Source organism: Narcine bancroftii, unplaced genomic scaffold (genome assembly GCF_036971445.1).
Source record: "Narcine bancroftii isolate sNarBan1 unplaced genomic scaffold, sNarBan1.hap1 Scaffold_160, whole genome shotgun sequence".
Classification (NCBI taxonomy): Eukaryota; Metazoa; Chordata; class Chondrichthyes; order Torpediniformes; family Narcinidae; genus Narcine; species Narcine bancroftii.
Window position 1 is genome coordinate 5876711 of NW_027211895.1, and position 19455 is coordinate 5896165.

The following is a 19455-nucleotide window of genomic DNA, read 5'->3' on the forward strand; positions in this document are numbered from 1 at the left end:
CATCTGATTCCAAGCCTCTGATTCCCTGCCTCTGATTCACAACCTCTGATTCCCCACCTCTGATTCCCCATATCTGATTCCCAGCCTCTGATTCCCTGCCTCTGATTCACAACCTCTGATTCCCCACCTCTGATTCCCCATATCTGATTCCCAGCCTCTGTTTCCCTGCCTCTGATTCCCCATCTCCGATTCCGCACATCTGATTCCCTGCCTCTGATTCCCCGCCTCTGATTCCCCGCCTCTGATTCCCTGCCTCTGATTCCAAACCTCTGATTCCCCACCTCTGATTCCCCGTGTTTGATTCCCCGCCTCTGTTTCCCCGCCTCTGATTCCCCGCCTCTGATTCCCCAACTCTAATTCCCCGCCTCTGATTCCCCATATCTGATTCCCCGCCTCTGTTTCCCCGCCTCTGATTCCCCGCCCCTGTTTCCCCATATCTGATTCCCTGCCACTGATTCCCCAACTTTGATTCCCAGCCTCTGATTCCCCAGCTCTGATTCCCCGCCTCTGATTCCCCGTGTTTGATTCCCTGCCTCTGATTCCCGGCCTCTGATTCCCCATCTCTGATTCACCGCCTTTGATTCGCCACCTCTGATTCCCCATATCTGATTCCCCGCCTCTGTTTCCCCGCCTCTGATTCCCCGCCTCTGATTCCCCATATCTCATTCCCCGCCTCTGAATCCCCATCTCTGATTCCCGGACTCTGATTCCCCACCTCTGATTCCTGGCCTCTTATTCCCGGCATCTGATTCCGGCCTCTGATTCCCGGCCTCTGATTCCCTGCTTCTGATTCTGATTCCCCGCCTCTGTTTCCCCATATCTGATTCCCCGCCTCTGAATCCCCAACTCTGATTCCCTGCCTCTGATTCCCCAGCTCTGATTCCCCGCCTTTGATTCCCCCCGTCTGATTCCCAGCCTCTGAATCCCCGTGTCTGATTTCCTGCCTCTGATTCCCCGCCTCTGATTCCCCATCTCTGATTCACAGCCTCTGATTCCCCACCTCTGATTCCCCATCTCGGATTCCGCACATCTGATTCCCTGCCTCTGATTCCCTGACTCTGATCCCCACCTCTGATTCCCAAGCTCTGATTCCCCGCCTCTGATTCCCCAACTCTGATTCCCCGCCTCTGATTCCCCAGCTCTCATTCCCCGCCTCTGATTCCCCGTGTTTGATTCCCTGCCTCTGATTCCCCGCCTCTGATTCCCCATCTCTGATTCACCGCCTTTGATTCGCCACCTCTGATTCCCCATATCTGATTCCTCGCCTCTGTTTCCCCGCCTCTGATTCCCCGCCTCTGATTCCCCATATCTCATTCCCCGCCTCTGATTCCCCATCTCTGATTCCCGGACTCTGATTCCCCACCTCTGATTCCCAGCCTCTTATTCCCGGCATCTGATCCCGGCCTCTGATTCCCGGCCTCTGATTCCCTGCTTCTGATTCTGATTCCCTGCCTTTGATTCCCCATCTCTGATTCCGAACATCTGATTCCCTGCCTCTGATTCCCCATCTCTGATTCCCCATATCTGATTCCCCGCCTCTGTTTCCCCGCCTCTGATTCCCCGCCTCTGTTTCCCAATATCTAAGTCCCCGCCTCTGATTCCCCAACTCTGATTCCCCACCTCTGATTCCCCAGCTCTGATTCCCCGCCCCTGATTCCCTGCATCTGATTCCCTGCATCTGATTCCAAGCCTCTGATTCCCTGCCTCTGATTCACAACCTCTGATTCCCCACCTCTGATTCCCCATATCTGATTCCCAGCCTCTGATTCCCTGCCTCTGATTCACAACCTCTGATTCCCCACCTCTGATTCCCCATATCTGATTCCCAGCCTCTGTTTCCCTGCCTCTGATTCCCCATCTCCGATTCCGCACATCTGATTCCCTGCCTCTGATTCCCCGCCTCTGATTCCCCGCCTCTGATTCCCTGCCTCTGATTCCCAACCTCTGATTCCCCACCTCTGATTCCCCGTGTTTGATTCCCCGCCTCTGTTTCCCCGCCTCTGATTCCCCGCCTCCGATTCCCCAACTCTAATTCCCCGCCTCTGATTCCCCATATCTGATTCCCTACCTCTGATTCCCCATCTCCGATTCCGCACATCTGATTCCCTGCCTCTGATTCCCCGCCTCTGATTCCCTGCCTCTGATTCCCTGACTCTGATCCCCCACCTCTGATTCCCCATATCTGATTCCCCGCCTCTGTTTCCCCAACTCTGATTCCCCGCCTCTGATTCCCCAGCTCTGATTCCCCGCCTCTGATTCCCCGTGTTTGATTCCCTGCCTCTGATTCCCCGCCTCTGATTCCCCATCTCTGATTCACCGCCTTTGATTCGCCACCTCTGATTCCCCATATCTGATTCCTCGCCTCTGTTTCCCCGCCTCTGATTCCCCGCCTCTGATTCCCCATATTTCATTCCCCGCCTCTGATTCCCCATCTCTGATTCCCGGACTCTGATTCCCCACCTCTGATTCCCAGCCTCTTATTCCCGGCATCTGATTCCGGCCTCTGATTCCCGGCCTCTGATTCCCTGCTTCTGATTCTGATTCCCTGCCTTTGATTCCCCATCTCTGATTCCGAACATCTGATTCCCTGCCTCTGATTCCCCATCTCTGATTCCCCATATCTGATTCCCCGCCTCTGTTTCCCCGCCTCTGATTCCCCGCCTCTGTTTCCCAATATCTAAGTCCCCGCCTCTGATTCCCCAACTCTGATTCCCCACCTCTGATTCCCCAGCTCTGATTCCCCGCCTCTGATTCCCTGCATCTGATTCCCTGCATCTGATTCCAAGCCTCTGATTCCCTGCCTCTGATTCACAACCTCTGATTCCCCACCTCTGATTCCCCATATCTGATTCCCAGCCTCTGATTCCCTGCCTCTGATTCACAACCTCTGATTCCCCACCTCTGATTCCCCATATCTGATTCCCAGCCTCTGTTTCCCTGCCTCTGATTCCCCATCTCCGATTCCGCACATCTGATTCCCTGCCTCTGATTCCCCGCCTCTGATTCCCCGCCTCTGATTCCCTGCCTCTGATTCCAAACCTCTGATTCCCCACCTCTGATTCCCCGTGTTTGATTCCCCGCCTCTGTTTCCCCGCCTCTGATTCCCCGCCTCTGATTCCCCAACTCTAATTCCCCGCCTCTGATTCCCCATATCTGATTCCCCGCCTCTGTTTCCCCGCCTCTGATTCCCCGCCCCTGTTTCCCCATATCTGATTCCCTGCCACTGATTCCCCAACTTTGATTCCCAGCCTCTGATTCCCCAGCTCTGATTCCCCGCCTCTGATTCCCCGTGTTTGATTCCCTGCCTCTGATTCCCGACCTCTGATTCCCCATCTCTGATTCACCGCCTTTGATTCGCCACCTCTGATTCCCCATATCTGATTCCCCGCCTCTGTTTCCCCGCCTCTGATTCCCCGCCTCTGATTCCCCATATCTCATTCCCCGCCTCTGAATCCCCATCTCTGATTCCCGGACTCTGATTCCCCACCTCTGATTCCTGGCCTCTTATTCCCGGCATCTGATTCCGGCCTCTGATTCCCGGCCTCTGATTCCCTGCTTCTGATTCTGATTCCCTGCCTTTGATTCCCCATCTCTGATTCCGCACATCTGATTCCCTGCCTCTGATTCCCCATCTCTGATTCCCCATATCTGATTCCCCGCATCTGTTTCCCCGCCTCTGATTCCACGCCTCTGTTTCCCAACATCTAAGTCCCCGCCTCTGATTCCCCAACTCTGATTCCCCACCTCTGATTCCCCAGCTCTGATTCCCCGCCTCTGATTCCCCGCATCTGATTCCCTGCATCTGATTCCAAGCCTCTGATTCCCTGCCTCTGATTCCCAACCTCTGATTCCCCACCTCTGATTCCCCATATCTGATTCCCAGCCTCTGTTTCCCCGCCTCTGATTCCCCGCCTCTGTTTCCCCATATCTGATTCCCCGCCTCTGAATCCCCAACTCTGATTCCCTGCCTCTGATTCCCCAGCTTCATTCCCCGACTTTGATTCCCCCGTCTGATTCCCAGCCTCTGAATCCCCGTGTCTGATAACCTGCCTCTGATTCCCCGCCTCTGATTCCCCATCTCAGATTCACCGCCTCTGATTCCCCACCTCTGATTCCCCATCTCTGATTCCGCACATCCGATTCCCTGCCTCTGATTCCCCGACTCTGATTCCCCACCTCTGATTCCCCAGCTCTGATTCCCCGCCTCTGATTCCCCAACTCTGATTCCCCGCCTCTGATTCCCCAGCTCTGATTCCCCGCCTCTGATTCCCCGTGTTTGATCCCCTGCCTCTGATTCCCCAGCTCTGATTCCCCATCTCTGATTCACCGCCTTTGATTCGCCACCTCTGATTCCCCATATCTGATTCCTCGCCACTGTTTCCCCGCCTCTGATTCCCCGCCTCTGATTCCCCATATCTCATTCCCCGCCTCTGATTCCCCATCTCTGATTCCCGGACTCTGATTCCCCACCTCTGATTCCCGACCTCTTATTCCCGGCATCTGATTCCGGCCTCTGATTCCCGGCCTCTGATTCCCTGCTTCTGATTCTGATTCCCTGCCTCTGATTCCCCATTTCTGATTCCGCACATCTAATTCCCTGCCTCTGATTCCCCACCTCTGATTCCCCATATCTGAATCCCCGTCTCTGATTCCCCGCCTCTGTTTCCCCATATCTAAGTCCCCGCCTCTGATTCCCCAACTTTGATTCCCCACCTCTGATTCCCCAGCTCTGATTCCCCGCCTCTGATTCCCCACATCTGATTCCCCATACCTGATTCCCAGCCTCTGTTTCCCCACCTCTGATTCCCCGCTTCTGTTTCCCCATATCTGATTCCCGGCCTCTGATTCCCCGCCTCTGATTCCCCGCCTCTGATTCCCTGCCTCTGATTCCCCATCTCCGATTCCGCACATCTGATTCCCTGCCTCTCATTCCCCGCCTCTGATTCCCCGCCTCTGATTCCCTGCCTCTGATTCCCAACCTCTGATTCCCCACCTCTGATTCCCCGTGTTTGATTCCCCGCCTCTGTTTCCCCGCCTCTGATTCACCGCCTCTGATTCCCCAACTCTAATTCCCCGCCTCTGATTACCCATATCTGATTCCCCGCCTCTGTTTCCCCGCCTCTGATTCCCCGCCCCTGTTTCCCCATATCTGATTCCCTGCCTCTGATTCCCCAACTTTGATTCCCAGACTCTGATTCCCCAGCTCTGATTCCCCGCCTCTGATTCCCGGCATCTGATTCCCTGCATCTGATTCCAAGCCTCTGATCCCCTGCCTCTGATTCCCAACCTCTGATTCCCCGCCTCTGATTCCCCGTGTTTGATTCCCTGCCTCTGATTCCCCGCCTCTGATTCCCCATCTCTGATTCACCGCCTTTGATTCGCAACCTCTGATTCCGCACATCTGATTACCTGCCTCTGATTCCCCACGTCTGATTCCCCATATCTGATTCCCCGCCTCTGTTTCCACGCCTCTGATTCCCCGCCTCTGTTTCCCCATATCTAATTCCCCACCTCTGATGCCCCAACTCTGATTCCCCGCCTCTGATTCCACAGCTCTGATTCCCCGCCTCTGATTCCCCGCATCCGATTCGCCATATCTGATTCCCCGCCTCTGTTTCCCCGCCCCTGATTCCCCGCCTCTGTTTCCCCATATCTGATTATCCGCCTCTGATTCCCAACTATGATTCCCCGCCTCTGAATCCCCGCGTCTGATTCCCTGCCTCGGCTTCCCCGCCTCTGATTCCCCAACTCTGATTCCCCGCCTCTGATACCCCAGCTCTGATTCCCCGCCTCTGGTTCCCCGTGTTTGATTCCCTGCCTCTGATTCCCGGCCTCTGATTCCGCATCTCTGATTCACCGCCTTTGATTCGCCACCTCTGATTCCCCATATCTGATTCCCCGCATCTGTTTCCCCGCCTCTGATTCCCCGCCTCTGATTCCCCATATCTCATTCCCCGCCTCTGAATCCCCATCTCTGATTCCCGGACTCTGATTCCCCACCTCTGATTCCCGGCCTCTTATTCCCGGCATCTGATTCCGGCCTCTGATTCCCGGCCTCTGATTCCCTGCTTCTGATTCTGATTCCCTGCCTCTGATTCCCCATCTCTGATTCCGCACATCTGATTCCCTGCCTCTGATTCCCCACCTCTGATTCCCCATATCTGATTCCCCGCCTCTGTTTCCCCGCCTCTGATTCCCCGCCTCTGTTTCCCAATATCTAAGTCCCCGCCTCTGATTCCCCAACTCTGATTCCCCACCTCTGATTCCCCAGCTCTGATTCCCCACCTCTGATTCCCCGCATCTGATTCCCTGCATCTGATTCCAAGCCTCTGATTCCCTGCCTCTGATTCCCAACCTCTGATTCCCCACCTCTGATTCCCCATATCTGATTCCCCGCCTCTGTTTCCCCGCCTCTGATTCCCCACCTCTGTTTCCCCATATCTGATTCCCGGCCTCTTATTCCCCGCCTCTGATTCCCCACCTTTGATTCCCTACCTCTGATTCCCCATCTCCGATTCCGCACATCTGATTCCCTGCCTCTGATTCCCCGCCTCTGATTCCCTGCCTCTGATTCCGAACCTCTGATTCCCCACCTCTGATTCCCCATATCTGATTCCCCGCCTCTGTTTCCCCGCCTCTGATTCCCCTCCTCTGATTCCCCAACTCCAATTCCCCGCCTCTGATTCCCCATATCTAATTCCCCGCCTCTGTTTGCCCGCCTCTGATTCCCCGCCTCTGTTTCCCCATATCTGATTCCCCGCCTCTGAATCCCCAACTCAGATTCCCTGCCTCTGATTCCCCAGCTCTGATTCCCCGCCTTTGATTCCCCCCGTCTGATTCCCAGCCTCTGAATCCCCGTGTCTGATTTCCTGCCTCTGATTCCCCGCCTCTGATTCCCAATCTCTGATTCACAGCCTCTGATTCCCCACCTCTGATTCCCCATCTCGGATTCCGCACATCTGATTCCCTGCCTCTGATTCCCTGACTCTGATCCCCACCTCTGATTCCCAAGCTCTGATTCCCCGCCTCTGATTCCCCAACTCTGATTCCCCGCCTCTGATTCCCCAGCTCTGATTCCCCGCCTCTGATTCCCCTTGTTTGATTCCCTGCCTCTGATTCCCCGCCTCTGATTCCCCATCTCTGATTCACCGCCTTTGATTCGCCACCTCTGATTCCCCATATCTGATTCCTCGCCTCTGTTTCCCCGCCTTTGATACCCCGCCTCTGATTCCCCATATCTCATTCCCCGCCTCTGATTCCCCATCTCTGATTCCCGGACTCTGATTCCCCGCCTCTGATTCCCCAGCTCTGATTCCCCGCCTCTGATTCCCCGTGTTTGATTCCCTGCCTCTGATTCCCCATCTCCGATTCCGCACATCTGATTCCCTGCCTCTGATTCCCCGCCTCTGATTCCCCGCCTCTGATTCCCTGCCTCTGATTCCCAACCTCTGATTCCCCACCTCTGATTCCCCGTGTTTGATTCCCCGTCTCTGTTTCCCCGCCTCTGATTCCCCGCCTCTGATTCCCCAGCTCTAATTCCCCGCCTCTGATTCCCCATATCTGATTCCCCGCCTCTGTTTCCCCGCCTCTGATTCCCCGCCCCTGTTTCCCCATATCTGATTCCCTGCCTCTGATTCCCCAACTTTGATTCCCAGCCTCTGATTCCCCAGCTCTGATTCCCCGCCTCTGATTCCCCGTGTTTGATTCCCTGCCTCTGATTCCCGGCCTCTGATTCCACATCTCTGAATCACCGCCTTTGATTCGCCACCTCTGATTCCCCATATCTGATTCCCCGCCTCTGTTTCCCCGCCTCTGATTCCCCGCCTCTGGTTCCCCATATCTCATTCCCCGCCTCTGAATCCCCACCTCTGATTCCCGGCCTCTTATTCCCGGCATCTGATTCCGGCCTCTGATTCCCGGCCTCTGATTCCCTGCTTCTGATTCTGATTCCCTGCCTTTGATTCCCCATCTCTGATTCCGCACATCTGATTCCCTGCCTCTGATTCCCCATCTCTGATTCCCCATATCTGATTCCCCGCATCTGTTTCCCCGCCTCTGATTCCACGCCTCTGTTTCCCAATATCTAAGTCCCCGCCTCTGATTCCCCAACTCTGATTCCCCACCTCTGATTCCCCAGCTCTGATTCCCCGCCTCTGATTCCCCGCATCTGATTCCCTGCATCTGATTCCAAGCCTCTGATTCCCTGCCTCTGATTCCCAACCTCTGATTCCCCACCTCTGATTCCCCATATCTGATTCCCAGCCTCTGTTTCCCCGCCTCTGATTCCCCGCCTCTGTTTCCCTATATCTGATTCCCGGCCTCTGATTCCCCGCCTCTGATTCCCCGACTCTGATTCCCTGCCTCTGATTCCCCATCTCCGATTCCGCACATCTGATTCCCTGCCTCTCATTCCCCGCCTCTGATTCCCCGCCTCTGATTCCCTGCCTCTGATTCCCAACCTCTGATTCCCCACCTCTAATTCCCCGTGTTTGATTCCCCGCCTCTGTTTCCCCACCTCTGATTCCCCGCCTCTGATTCCCCAACTCTAATTCCCCGCCTCTGATTCCCCATATCTGATTCCCCGCCTCTGTTTCCCCGCCTCTGATTCCCCGCCCCTGTTTCCCCATATCTGATTCCCTGCCTCTGATTCCACAACTTTGATTCCCAGCCTCTGATTCCCCCAGCTCTGATTCCCCGCCTCTGATTCCCCGTGTTTGATTCCCTGCCTCTGATTCCCCGCCTCTGATTCCCCATCTCTGATTCACCGCCTTTGATTCCCCGCCTCTGATTCCCCGCCTCTGATTCTCCATATCTCATTCCCCGCCTCTGATGCCCCAACTCTGATTCCCCGCCTCTGATTCCCCAGCTCTGATTCCCCGCCTCTGATTCCCCGCATTCGATTCCCCATATCTGATTCCCCGACTCTGTTTCCCCGCCCCTGATTCCCCGCCTCTGTTTCGCCATATCTGATTCCCCGCCACTGATTCCCAACTATGATTCCCCGCCTCTGATTCCCCAGCTCTGATTCCCTGCCTCTGATTCCCCGCGTTCTATTCCCTGCCTCTGATTCCCCGCCTGTGATTCCCCATCTCTGATTCACAACCTCTGATTCCCCACCACTGATTCCCCATATCTAATTCCCCGCCTCTGTTTGCCCGCCTCTGATTCCCCGCCTCTGTTTCCCCATATCTGATTCCCCGCCTCTGAATCCCCAACTCTGATTCCCTGCCTCTGAATCCCCAGCTTCATTCCTCGCCTTTGATTCCCCCCGTCTGATTCCGAGCCTCTGAATCCCCGTGTCTGATAACCTGCCTCTGATTCCCCACCTCTGATTCCCCATCTCTGATTCCGCACATCCGATTCCCTGCCTCTGATTCCCCGACTCTGATTCCCCACCTCTGATTCCCCAGCTCTGATTCCCCGCCTCTGATTCCCCAACTCTGATACCCCGCCTCTGATTCCCCAGCTCTGATTTCCCGCCTCTGATTCCCCGTGTTTGATCCCCTGCCTCTGATTCCCCGCCTCTGATTCCCCATCTCTGATTCACAGCCTTTGATTCGCCACCTCTGATTCCCCTTATCTGATTCCTCGCCACTGTTTCCCCGCCTCTGATTCCCCGCCTCTGATTCCCCATATCTCATTCCCCGCCTCTGATTCGCCAGCTATGATTCCCCGCCTCTGATTCCCCGCGTCTGATTCCCTGCCTCTGATTCCCCGCCTCTGATTCCACATCTCTGATTCACCACCTCTGTTTCCCCGCGTCTGATTCCCCGCCTCTGATTCCCCATCTCTGATTCCCCATCTCTGATTCCCCAATTCTGATTCCCCGCCTCTGATTCCCCAGCTCTGATTCCTCGCCTCTGATTCCCTTCCTCTGATTCCCAACCACTCATTCCCCACCTCTGATTTCCCATATTGATTCCCTGCGTCTGATTCCCTGCCTCTGATTCCCCAACTCTGATTCCCCGCCTCTGATTCCCCAGCTCTGATTCCCCTCCTCTGATTCCCCGTGTTTGATTCCCTGCCTCTGATTCCCGGCCTCTGATTCCCCATCTCTGATTCACCGCCTTTGATTCGCCACCTCTGATTCCCCATATCTGATTCCCCGCCTCTGTTTCCCCGCCTCTGATTCCCGGACTCTGATTCCCCACCTCTGATTCCCGGCCTCTTATTCCCGGCATCTGATTCAGGCCTCTGATTCCCGGCCTCTGATTCCCTGCTTCTGATTCTGATTCCCTGCCTCTGATTCCCCATCTCTGATTCCGCACATCTGATTCCCTGCCTCTGATTCCCCACCTCTGATTCCCCATATCTGACTCCCCGCCTCTGTTTCCCCGCCTCTGATTCCCCACCTCTGTTTCCCAATATCTAAGTCCCCGCCTCTGATTCCCCAACTCTGATTCCCCACCTCTGTTTCCCCAGCTCTGATTCCCCGCCCCTGATTCCCCGCATCTGATTCCCTGCATCTGATTCCAAGCCTCTGATTCCCTGCCTCTGATTCCCAACCTCTGATTCACCACCTCTGATTCCCCATATCTGAATCCCCGCCTCTGTTTCCCCGCCTCTGATTCCCCACCTCTGTTTCCCCATATCTGATTCCCGGCCTCTGATTCCCCGCCTCTGATTCCCCGCCTCTGATTCCCTGCCTCTGATTCCCCATCTCCGATTCCGCACATCTGATTCCCTGCCTCTGATTCCCCGCCTCTGATTCCCCGCCTCTGATTCCCTGCCTCTGATTCCCAACCTCTGATTCCCCACCTCTGATTCCCCATATCTGATTCCCCGCCTCTGTTTCCCCGCCTCTGATTCCCCTCCTCTGATTCCCCAACTCTAATTCCCCGCCTCTGATTCCCCAGCTCTGATTCCCCGTGTTTGATTCCCTGCCTCTGATTCCCTGCCCTGATTCCCCATCTCTTTTTCACCGCCTTTGATTCGCCACCTCTGATTCCCCATATCTGATTCCCCGCCTCTGTTTCCCCGCCTCTGATTCCCTGCCTCTGATTCCCAACCTCTGATTCCACACCTCTGATTCCCCATATCTGATTCCCCGCCTCTGTTTCCCCGCCTCTGATTCCCTGCCCCAGTTTCCCCATATCTGATTCCCTGCCTCTGATTCCCCAACTCTGATTCCCCGCCTCTGATTCCCCAGCTCTGAATCCCCGCCTCTGATTTCCCGTGTTTGATTCCCTGCCTCTGATTCCCGGCCTCTGATTCCCCATCTCTGATTCACCGCCTTTGATTCGCCACCTCTGATTCCACATATCTGATTCCCCACCTCTGTTTCCCCGCCTCTGATTCCCCGCCTCTGATTCTGATTCCCTGCCTCTGATTCCCCATCTCTGATTCCGCACATCTGATTCCCTGCCTCTGATTCCCCACCTCTGATTCCCCATATCTGATATCCCGCCTCTGTTTCCCCGCCTCTGATTCCCCGCTTCTGATTCTGATTCCCTGCCTCTGATTCCCCATCTCTGATTCCGCACATCTGATTCCCTGCCTCTGATTCCCCACCTCTGATTCCCCATATCTGATATCCCGCCTCTGTTTCCCCGCCTCTGATTCCCCGCCTCTGTTTCCCCATATCTAATTCCCAACCTCTGATGCCCCAACTCTGATTTCCTGCAACTGATTCCCCGCGTTCTATTCCCTGCCTCTGATTGGCCAGTGATTCCCCATCTCTGATTCACCACCTCTGATTCCCCACCTCTGATTCCCCATATCTAATTCCCCGCCTCTGTTTGCCCGCCTCTGATTCCCCGCCTCTGTTTCCCCATATCTGATTCCCCGCCTCTGAATCCCCAACTCTGATTCCCTGCCTCTGATTCCCCAGCTCTGATTCCCCGCCTTTGATTCCCCCGTCTGATTCCCAGCCTCTGAAACCCCGTGTCTGATTTCTTGCCTCTGATTCCCCGCCTCTGATTCCCCATCTCTGATTCACAGCCTCTGATTCCCCACCTCTGATTCGCCATCTCTGATTCCGCACATCTGATTCCCTGCCTCTGATTCCCCGACTCTGATCCCCACCTCTGATTCCCCAGCTCTGATTCCCCGCCTCTGATTCCCCAACTCTGATTCCCCGCCTCTGATTCCCCAGCTCTGATTCCCCGCCTCTGATTCCCCGTGTTTGATTCCCTGCCTCTGATTCCCCGCCTCTGATTCCCCATCTCTGATTCACCGCCTTTGATTCGCCACCTCTGATTCCCCATATCTGATTCCTCGCCTCTGTTTCCCCGCCTCTGATTCCCCGCCTCTGATTCCCCATATCTCATTCCCCGCCTCTGATTCCCCATCTCTGATTCCCGGACTCTGATTCCCCACCTCTGATTCCCGGCCTCTTATTCCCGGCATCTGATTCCGGCCTCTGATTCCCGGTCTCTGATTCCCTGCTTCTGATTCCCCATCTCTGATTCCGCAAATCTAATTCCCTGCCTCTGATTCCCCGCCTCTGATTCCCCGCCTCTGTTTCCCCATATCTAAGTCCCGGCCTCTGATTGCCCAACTTTGATTCCCCACCTCTGATTCCCCAGCTCTGATTCCCCGCCTCTGATTCCCCGCATCTGATTCCATGCATCTGATTCCCAGCCTCTGATTCCCAGCCTCTCATTCCCAACCTCTGATTCACAACCTCTGATTCCCCATATCTGATTCCTCGCCTCTGTTTCCCCGCCTCTGATTCCCCGCCTCTGATTCCCCATATCTGAATCCCCGCCTCTGTTTCCCCGTCTCTGATTCCCCGCCTCTGTTTCCCCATATCTAAGTCCCCGCCTCTGATTCCCCAACTTTGATTCCCCACCTCTGATTCCCCAGCTCTGATTCCCCGCCTCTGATTCCCCACATCTGATTCCCCATACCTGATTCCCAGCCTCTGTTTCCCCGCCTCTGATTCCCCGCTTCGGTTTCCCCATATCTGATTCCCGGCCTCTGATTCCCCGCCTCTGATTCCCCGCCTCTGATTCCCTGCCTCTGATTCCCCATCTCCGATTCCGCACATCTGATTCCCTGCCTCTCATTCCCCGCCTCTGATTCCCCGCCTCTGATTCCCTGCCTCTGATTCCCAACCTCTGATTCCCCACCTCTGATTCCCCGTGTTTGATTCCCCGCCTCTGTTTCCCCGCCTCTGATTCCCCGCCTCTGATTCCCCAACTCTAATTCCCCGCCTCTGATTCCCCATATCTGATTCCCCGCCTCTGTTTCCCCGCCTCTGATTCCCCGCCCCTGTTTCCCCATATCTGATTCCCTGCCTCTGATTCCCCAACTTTGATTCCCAGACTCTGATTCCCCAGCTCTGATTCCCCACCTCTGATTCCCCGCATCTGATTCCCTGCATCTGATTCCAAGCCTCTGATCCCCTGCCTCTGATTCCCAACCTCTGCTTCCCCACCTCTGATTCCCCATATCTGATTCCCAGCCTCTGTTTCCCCGCCTCTGATTCCCCGCCTCTGTTTCCCCATATCTGATTCCCGGCCTCTGATTCCCCGCCTCTGAGTCCCTGCCTCTGATTCCCCATCACCGATTCCGCACATCTGATTCCCTGCCTCTGATTCCCCGCCTCTGATTCCCCGCCGCTGATTCCCTGCCTCTGATTTCCAACCTCTGATTCCCCACCTCTGATTCCCCGTGTTTGATTCCCCGCCTCTGTCTCCCCACCACTGATTCCCCGCCTCTGATTCCCCAACTCTAATTCCCCGCCTCCGATTCCCCATATCTGATTCCCCGCCTCTGTTTCCCCGCCTCTGATTCCCCTCCCCTGTTTCCCCATATCTGATTCCCTGACTCTGATTCCCCAACTTTGATTCCCAGCCTCTGATTCCCCAGCTCTGATTCCCCGCCTCTGATTCCCCGTGTTTGATTCCCTGCCTCTGATTCCCCGCCTCTGATTCCCCATCTCTGATTCACCGCCTTTGATTCGCCACCTCTGATTCCCCATATCTGATTCCCCACCTCTGTTTCCCCGCCTCTGATTCCCCGCCTCTGATTCTCCATATCTCATTCCCCGCCTCTGACTCCCCATCTCTGATTCCCGGACTCTGATTCCCCACCTCTGATTCCCGGCCTCTTATTCCCAGCATCTGATTCCAGGCCTCTGATTCCCGGTCTCTGATTCTGATTCCCTGCCTCTGATTCACCATCTCTGATTCCGCACATCTGATTACCTGCCTCTGATTCCCCACGTCTGATTCCCCAAATCTGATTCCCCTCCTCTGTTTCCACGCCTCTGATTCCCCGCCTCTGTTTCCCCATATCTAATTCCTCACCTCTGATGCCCCAACTCTGAATCCCCGCCTCTGATTCCACAGCTCTGATTCCCCGCCTCTGATTCCCCGCATCTGATTCCCCATATCTGATTCCCCGCCTCTTTTTCCCCGCCCCTGATTCCCCGCCTATGTTTCCCCATATCTGATTATCCGCCTCTGATTCCCAACTATGATTCCCCGCCTCTGAATCCCCGCGTCTGATTCCCTGCCTCTGCTTCCCCGCCTCTGATTCCCCAACTCTGATTCCCCGCCTCTGATTCCCCAGCTCTGATTCCCCGCCTCTGATTCCCCGTGTTTGATTCCCTGCCTCTGATTCCCGGCCTCTGATTCCGCATCTCTGATTCACCGCCTTTGATTCGCCACCTCTGATTCCCCATATCTGATTCCCCGCATCTGTTTCCCCGCCTCTGATTCCCCGCCTCTGATTCCCCATATCTCATTCCCCGCCTCTGAATCCCCATCTCTGATTCCCCGACTCTGAATCCCCACCTCTGATTCCCGGCCTCTTATTCCCGGCATCTGATTCCGGCCTCTGATTCCCGGCCTCTGATTCCCTGCTTCTGATTCTGATTCCCTGCCTCTGATTCCCCATCTCTGATTCCGCACATCTGATTCCCTGCCTCTGATTCCCCACCTCTGATTCCCCATATCTGACTCCCCGCCTCTGTTTCCCCGCCTCTGATTCCCCGCCTCTTTTTCCCAATATCTAAGTCCCCTCCTCTGATTCCCCAAGTCTGATTCCCCACCTCTGATTCCCCAGCTCTGATTCCCCGCCTCTTATTCCCCGCATCTGATTCCCTGCATCTGATTCCAAGCCTCTGATTCCCTGCCTCTGATTCCCAACCTCTGATTCCCCACCTCTGATTCTCCATATCTGATTCCCCGCCTCTGTTTCCCCGCCTCTGATTCCCCGCCTCTGTTTCCCCATATCTGATTCCCGGCCTCTTATTCCCAGCCTCTGATTCCCCACCTCTGATTCCCTACCTCTGATTCCCCATCTCCGATTCCGCACATCTGATTCCCTGCCTCTGATTCCCCACCTCTGATTCCCTGCCTCTGATTCCGAACCTCTGATTCCCCACCTCTGATTCCCCATATCTGATTCCCCGCCTCTGTTTCCCCGCCTCTGATTCCCCTCCTCTGATTCCACAACTCTAATTCCCCGCCTCTGATTCCCCAGCTCTGATTACCCGTGTTTGATTCCCTGCCTCTGATTCCCTGCCCTGATTCCCCATCTCTGTTTCACCGCCTTTGATTCGCCACCTCTGATTCCCCATATCTGATTCCCCGCCTCTGTTTCGCCGCCTCTGATTCGCTGCCTCTGATTCCCAACCTCTTATTCCACACCTCTGATTCCCCATATCTGATTCCCCGCCTCTGTTTCCCCGCCTCTGATTCCCTGCCCTTGTTTCCCCATATCTGATTCCCTGCCTCTGATTCCCTAACTCTGATTGCCCGCCTCTGATTCCCCAGCTCTGATTCCCCGCCCCTGATTTCCCGTGTTTGATTCCCTGCCTCTGATTCCCCGCCTCTGATTCCCCATCTCTGATTCACCGCCTTTGATTCGCCACCTCTGATTCCACATATCTGATTCCCCACCTCTGTTTCCCCGCCTCTGATTCCCCGCCTCTGATTCTCCATATCTCATTTTCCGCCTCTGAATCCCCATCTCTGATTCCCGGACTCTGATACCCCACCTCTGATTCCCGGCCTCTTATTCCCAGCATCTGATTCCCGGCCTCTGATTCCCGGCCTCTGATTCCCCGCTTCTGATTCTGATTCGCTGCCTCTGATTCCCCATCTCTGATTCCGCACATCTGATTCCCTGCCTCTGATTCCCCACCTCTGATTCCCCATATCTGATTTCCCGCCTCTGTTTCCCCGCCTCTGATTCCCCGCCTCTGTTTCCCCATATCTAATTCCCAACCTCTGATGCCCCAACTCTGATTCCCTGCCTCTGATTCCCCGCGTTGTATTCCCTGCCTCTGATTCCCCGCCTGTGATTCCCCATCTCTGATTCACCACCTCTGATTCCCCACCTCTGATTCCACAGCTCTGATTCCCCGCATCCGATTCCCCATATCTGATTCCCCGCCTCTGTTTCCCCGCCCCTGATTCCCCGCCTCTGTTTCCCCATATCTGATTATCCGCCTCTGATTCCCAACTATGATTCCCCGCCTCTGAATCCCCGCGTCTGATTCCCTGCCTCGGCTTCCCCGCCTCTGATTCCCCAACTCTGATTCCCCGCCTCTGATACCCCAGCTCTGATTCCCCGCCTCTGGTTCCCCATGTTTGATTCCCTGCCTCTGATTCCCGGCCTCTGATTCCGCATCTCTGATTCACCGCCTTTGATTCGCCACCTCTGATTCCCCATATCTGATTCCCCGCATCTGTTTCCCCGCCTCTGATTCCCCGCCTCTGATTCCCCATATCTCATTCCCCGCCTCTGAATCCCCATCTCTGATTCCCGGACTCTGATTCCCCACCTCTGATTCCCGGCCTCTTATTCCCGGCATCTAATTCCGGCCTCTGATTCCCGGCCTCTGATTCCCTGCTTCTGATTCTGATTCCCTGCCTCTGATTCCCCATCTCTGATTCCGCACATCTGATTCCCTGCCTCTGATTCCCCACCTCTGATTCCCCATATCTGATTCCCCGCCTCTGTTTCCCCGCCTCTGATTCCCCGCCTCTGTTTCCCAATATCTAAGTCCCCGCCTCTGATTCCCCAACTCTGATTCCCCACCTCTGATTCCCCAGCTCTGATTCCCCACCTCTGATTCCCCGCCTCTGATTCCCTGCATCTGATTCCAAGCCTCTGATTCCCTGCCTCTGATTCCCAACCTCTGATTCCCCACCTCTGATTCCCCATATCTGATTCCCCGCCTCTGTTTCCCCGCCTCTGATTCCCCACCTCTGTTTCCCCATATCTGATTCCCGGCCTCTTATTCCCCGCCTCTGATTCCCCACCTTTGATTCCCTACCTCTGATTCCCCATCTCCGATTCCGCACATCTGATTCCCTGCCTCTGATTCCCCGCCTCTGATTCCCTGCCTCTGATTCCGAACCTCTGATTCCCCACCTCTGATTCCCCATATCTGATTCCCCGCCTCTGTTTCCCCGCCTCTGATTCCCCTCCTCTGATTCCCCAACTCCAATTCCCCGCCTCTGATTCCCCATATCTAATTCCCCGCCTCTGTTTGCCCGCCTCTGATTCCCCGCCTCTGTTTCCCCATATCTGATTCCCCGCCTCTGAATCCCCAACTCAGATTCCCTGCCTCTGATTCCCCAGCTCTGATTCCCCGCCTTTGATTCCCCCGTCTGATTCCCAGCCTCTGAATCCCCGTGTCTGATTTCCTGCCTCTGATTCCCCGCCTCTGATTCCCAATCTCTGATTCACAGCCTCTGATTCCCCACCTCTGATTCCCCATCTCGGATTCCGCACATCTGATTCCCTGCCTCTGATTCCCTGACTCTGATCCCCACCTCTGATTCCCAAGCTCTGATTCCCCGCCTCTGATTCCCCAACTCTGATTCCCCGCCTCTGATTCCCCAGCTCTGATTCCCCGCCTCTGATTCCCCGTGTTTGATTCCCTGCCTCTGATTCCCCGCCTCTGATTCCCCATCTCTGATTCACCGCCTTTGATTCGCCACCTCTGATTCCCCATATCTGATTCCTCGCCTCTGTTTCCCCGCCTCTGATACCCCGCCTCTGATTCCCCATATCTCATTCCCCGCCTCTGATTCCCCATCTCTGATTCCCGGACTCTGATTCCCCACCTCTGATTCCCAGCCTCTTATTCCCGGCATCTGATTCCGGCCTCTGATTCCCGGCCTCTGATTCCCTGCTTCTGATTCTGATTCCCTGCCTTTGATTCCCCATCTCTGATTCCGAACATCTGATTCCCTGCCTCTGATTCCCCATCTCTGATTCCCCATATCTGATTCCCCGCCTCTGTTTCCCCGCCTCTGATTCCCCGCCTCTGTTTCCCAATATCTAAGTCCCCGCCTCTGATTCCCCAACTCTGATTCCCCACCTCTGATTCCCCAGCTCTGATTCCCCGCCTCTGATTCCCAACCTCTGATTCCCCACCTCTGAATCCCCATATCTGATTCCCAGCCTCTGTTTCCCCGCCTCTGATTCCCCGCCTCTGTTTCCCCATATCTGATTCCCGGACTCTGATTCCCCGCCTCTGATTCCCTGCCTCTGATTCCCCATCTCCGATTCCGCACATCTGATTCCCTGCCTCTGATTCCCCGCCTCTGATTCCCCGCCTCTGATTCCCTGCCTCTGATTCCCAACCTCTGATTCCCCACCTCTGATTCCCCGTGTTTGATTCCCCGTCTCTGTTTCCCCGCCTCTGATTCCCCGCCTCTGATTCCCCAGCTCTAATTCCCCGCCTCTGATTCCCCATATCTGATTCCCCGCCTCTGTTTCCCCGCCTCTGATTCCCCGCCCCTGTTTCCCCATATCTGATTCCCTGCCTCTGATTCCCCAACTTTGATTCCCAGCCTCTGATTCCCCAGCTCTGATTCCCCGCCTCTGATTCCCCGTGTTTGATTCCCTGCCTCTGATTCCCGGCCTCTGATTCCCCATCTCTGAATCACCGCCTTTGATTCGCCACCTCTGATTCCCCATATCTGATTCCCCGCCTCTGTTTCCCCGCCTCTGATTCCCCGCCTCTGATTCCCCATATCTCATTCCCCGCCTCTGAATCCCCACCTCTGATTCCCGGCCTCTTATTCCCGGCATCTGATTCCGGCCTCTGATTCCCGGCCTCTGATTCCCTGCTTCTGATTCTGATTCCCTGCCTTTGATTCCCCATCTCTGATTCCGCACATCTGATTCCCTGCCTCTGATTCCCCATCTCTGATTCCCCATATCTGATTCCCCGCATCTGTTTCCCCGCCTCTGATTCCACGCCTCTGTTTCCCAATATCTAAGTCCCCGCCTCTGATTCCCCAACTCTGATTCCCCACCTCTGATTCCCCAGCTCTGATTCCCCGCCTCTGATTCCCCGCATCTGATTCCCTGCATCTGATTCCAAGCCTCTGATTCCCTGCCTCTGATTCCCAACCTCTGATTCCCCACCTCTGATTCCCCATATCTGATTCCCAGCCTCTGTTTCCCCGCCTCTGATTCCCCGCCTCTGTTTCCCCATATCTGATTCCCGGCCTCTGATTCCCCGCCTCTGATTCCCCG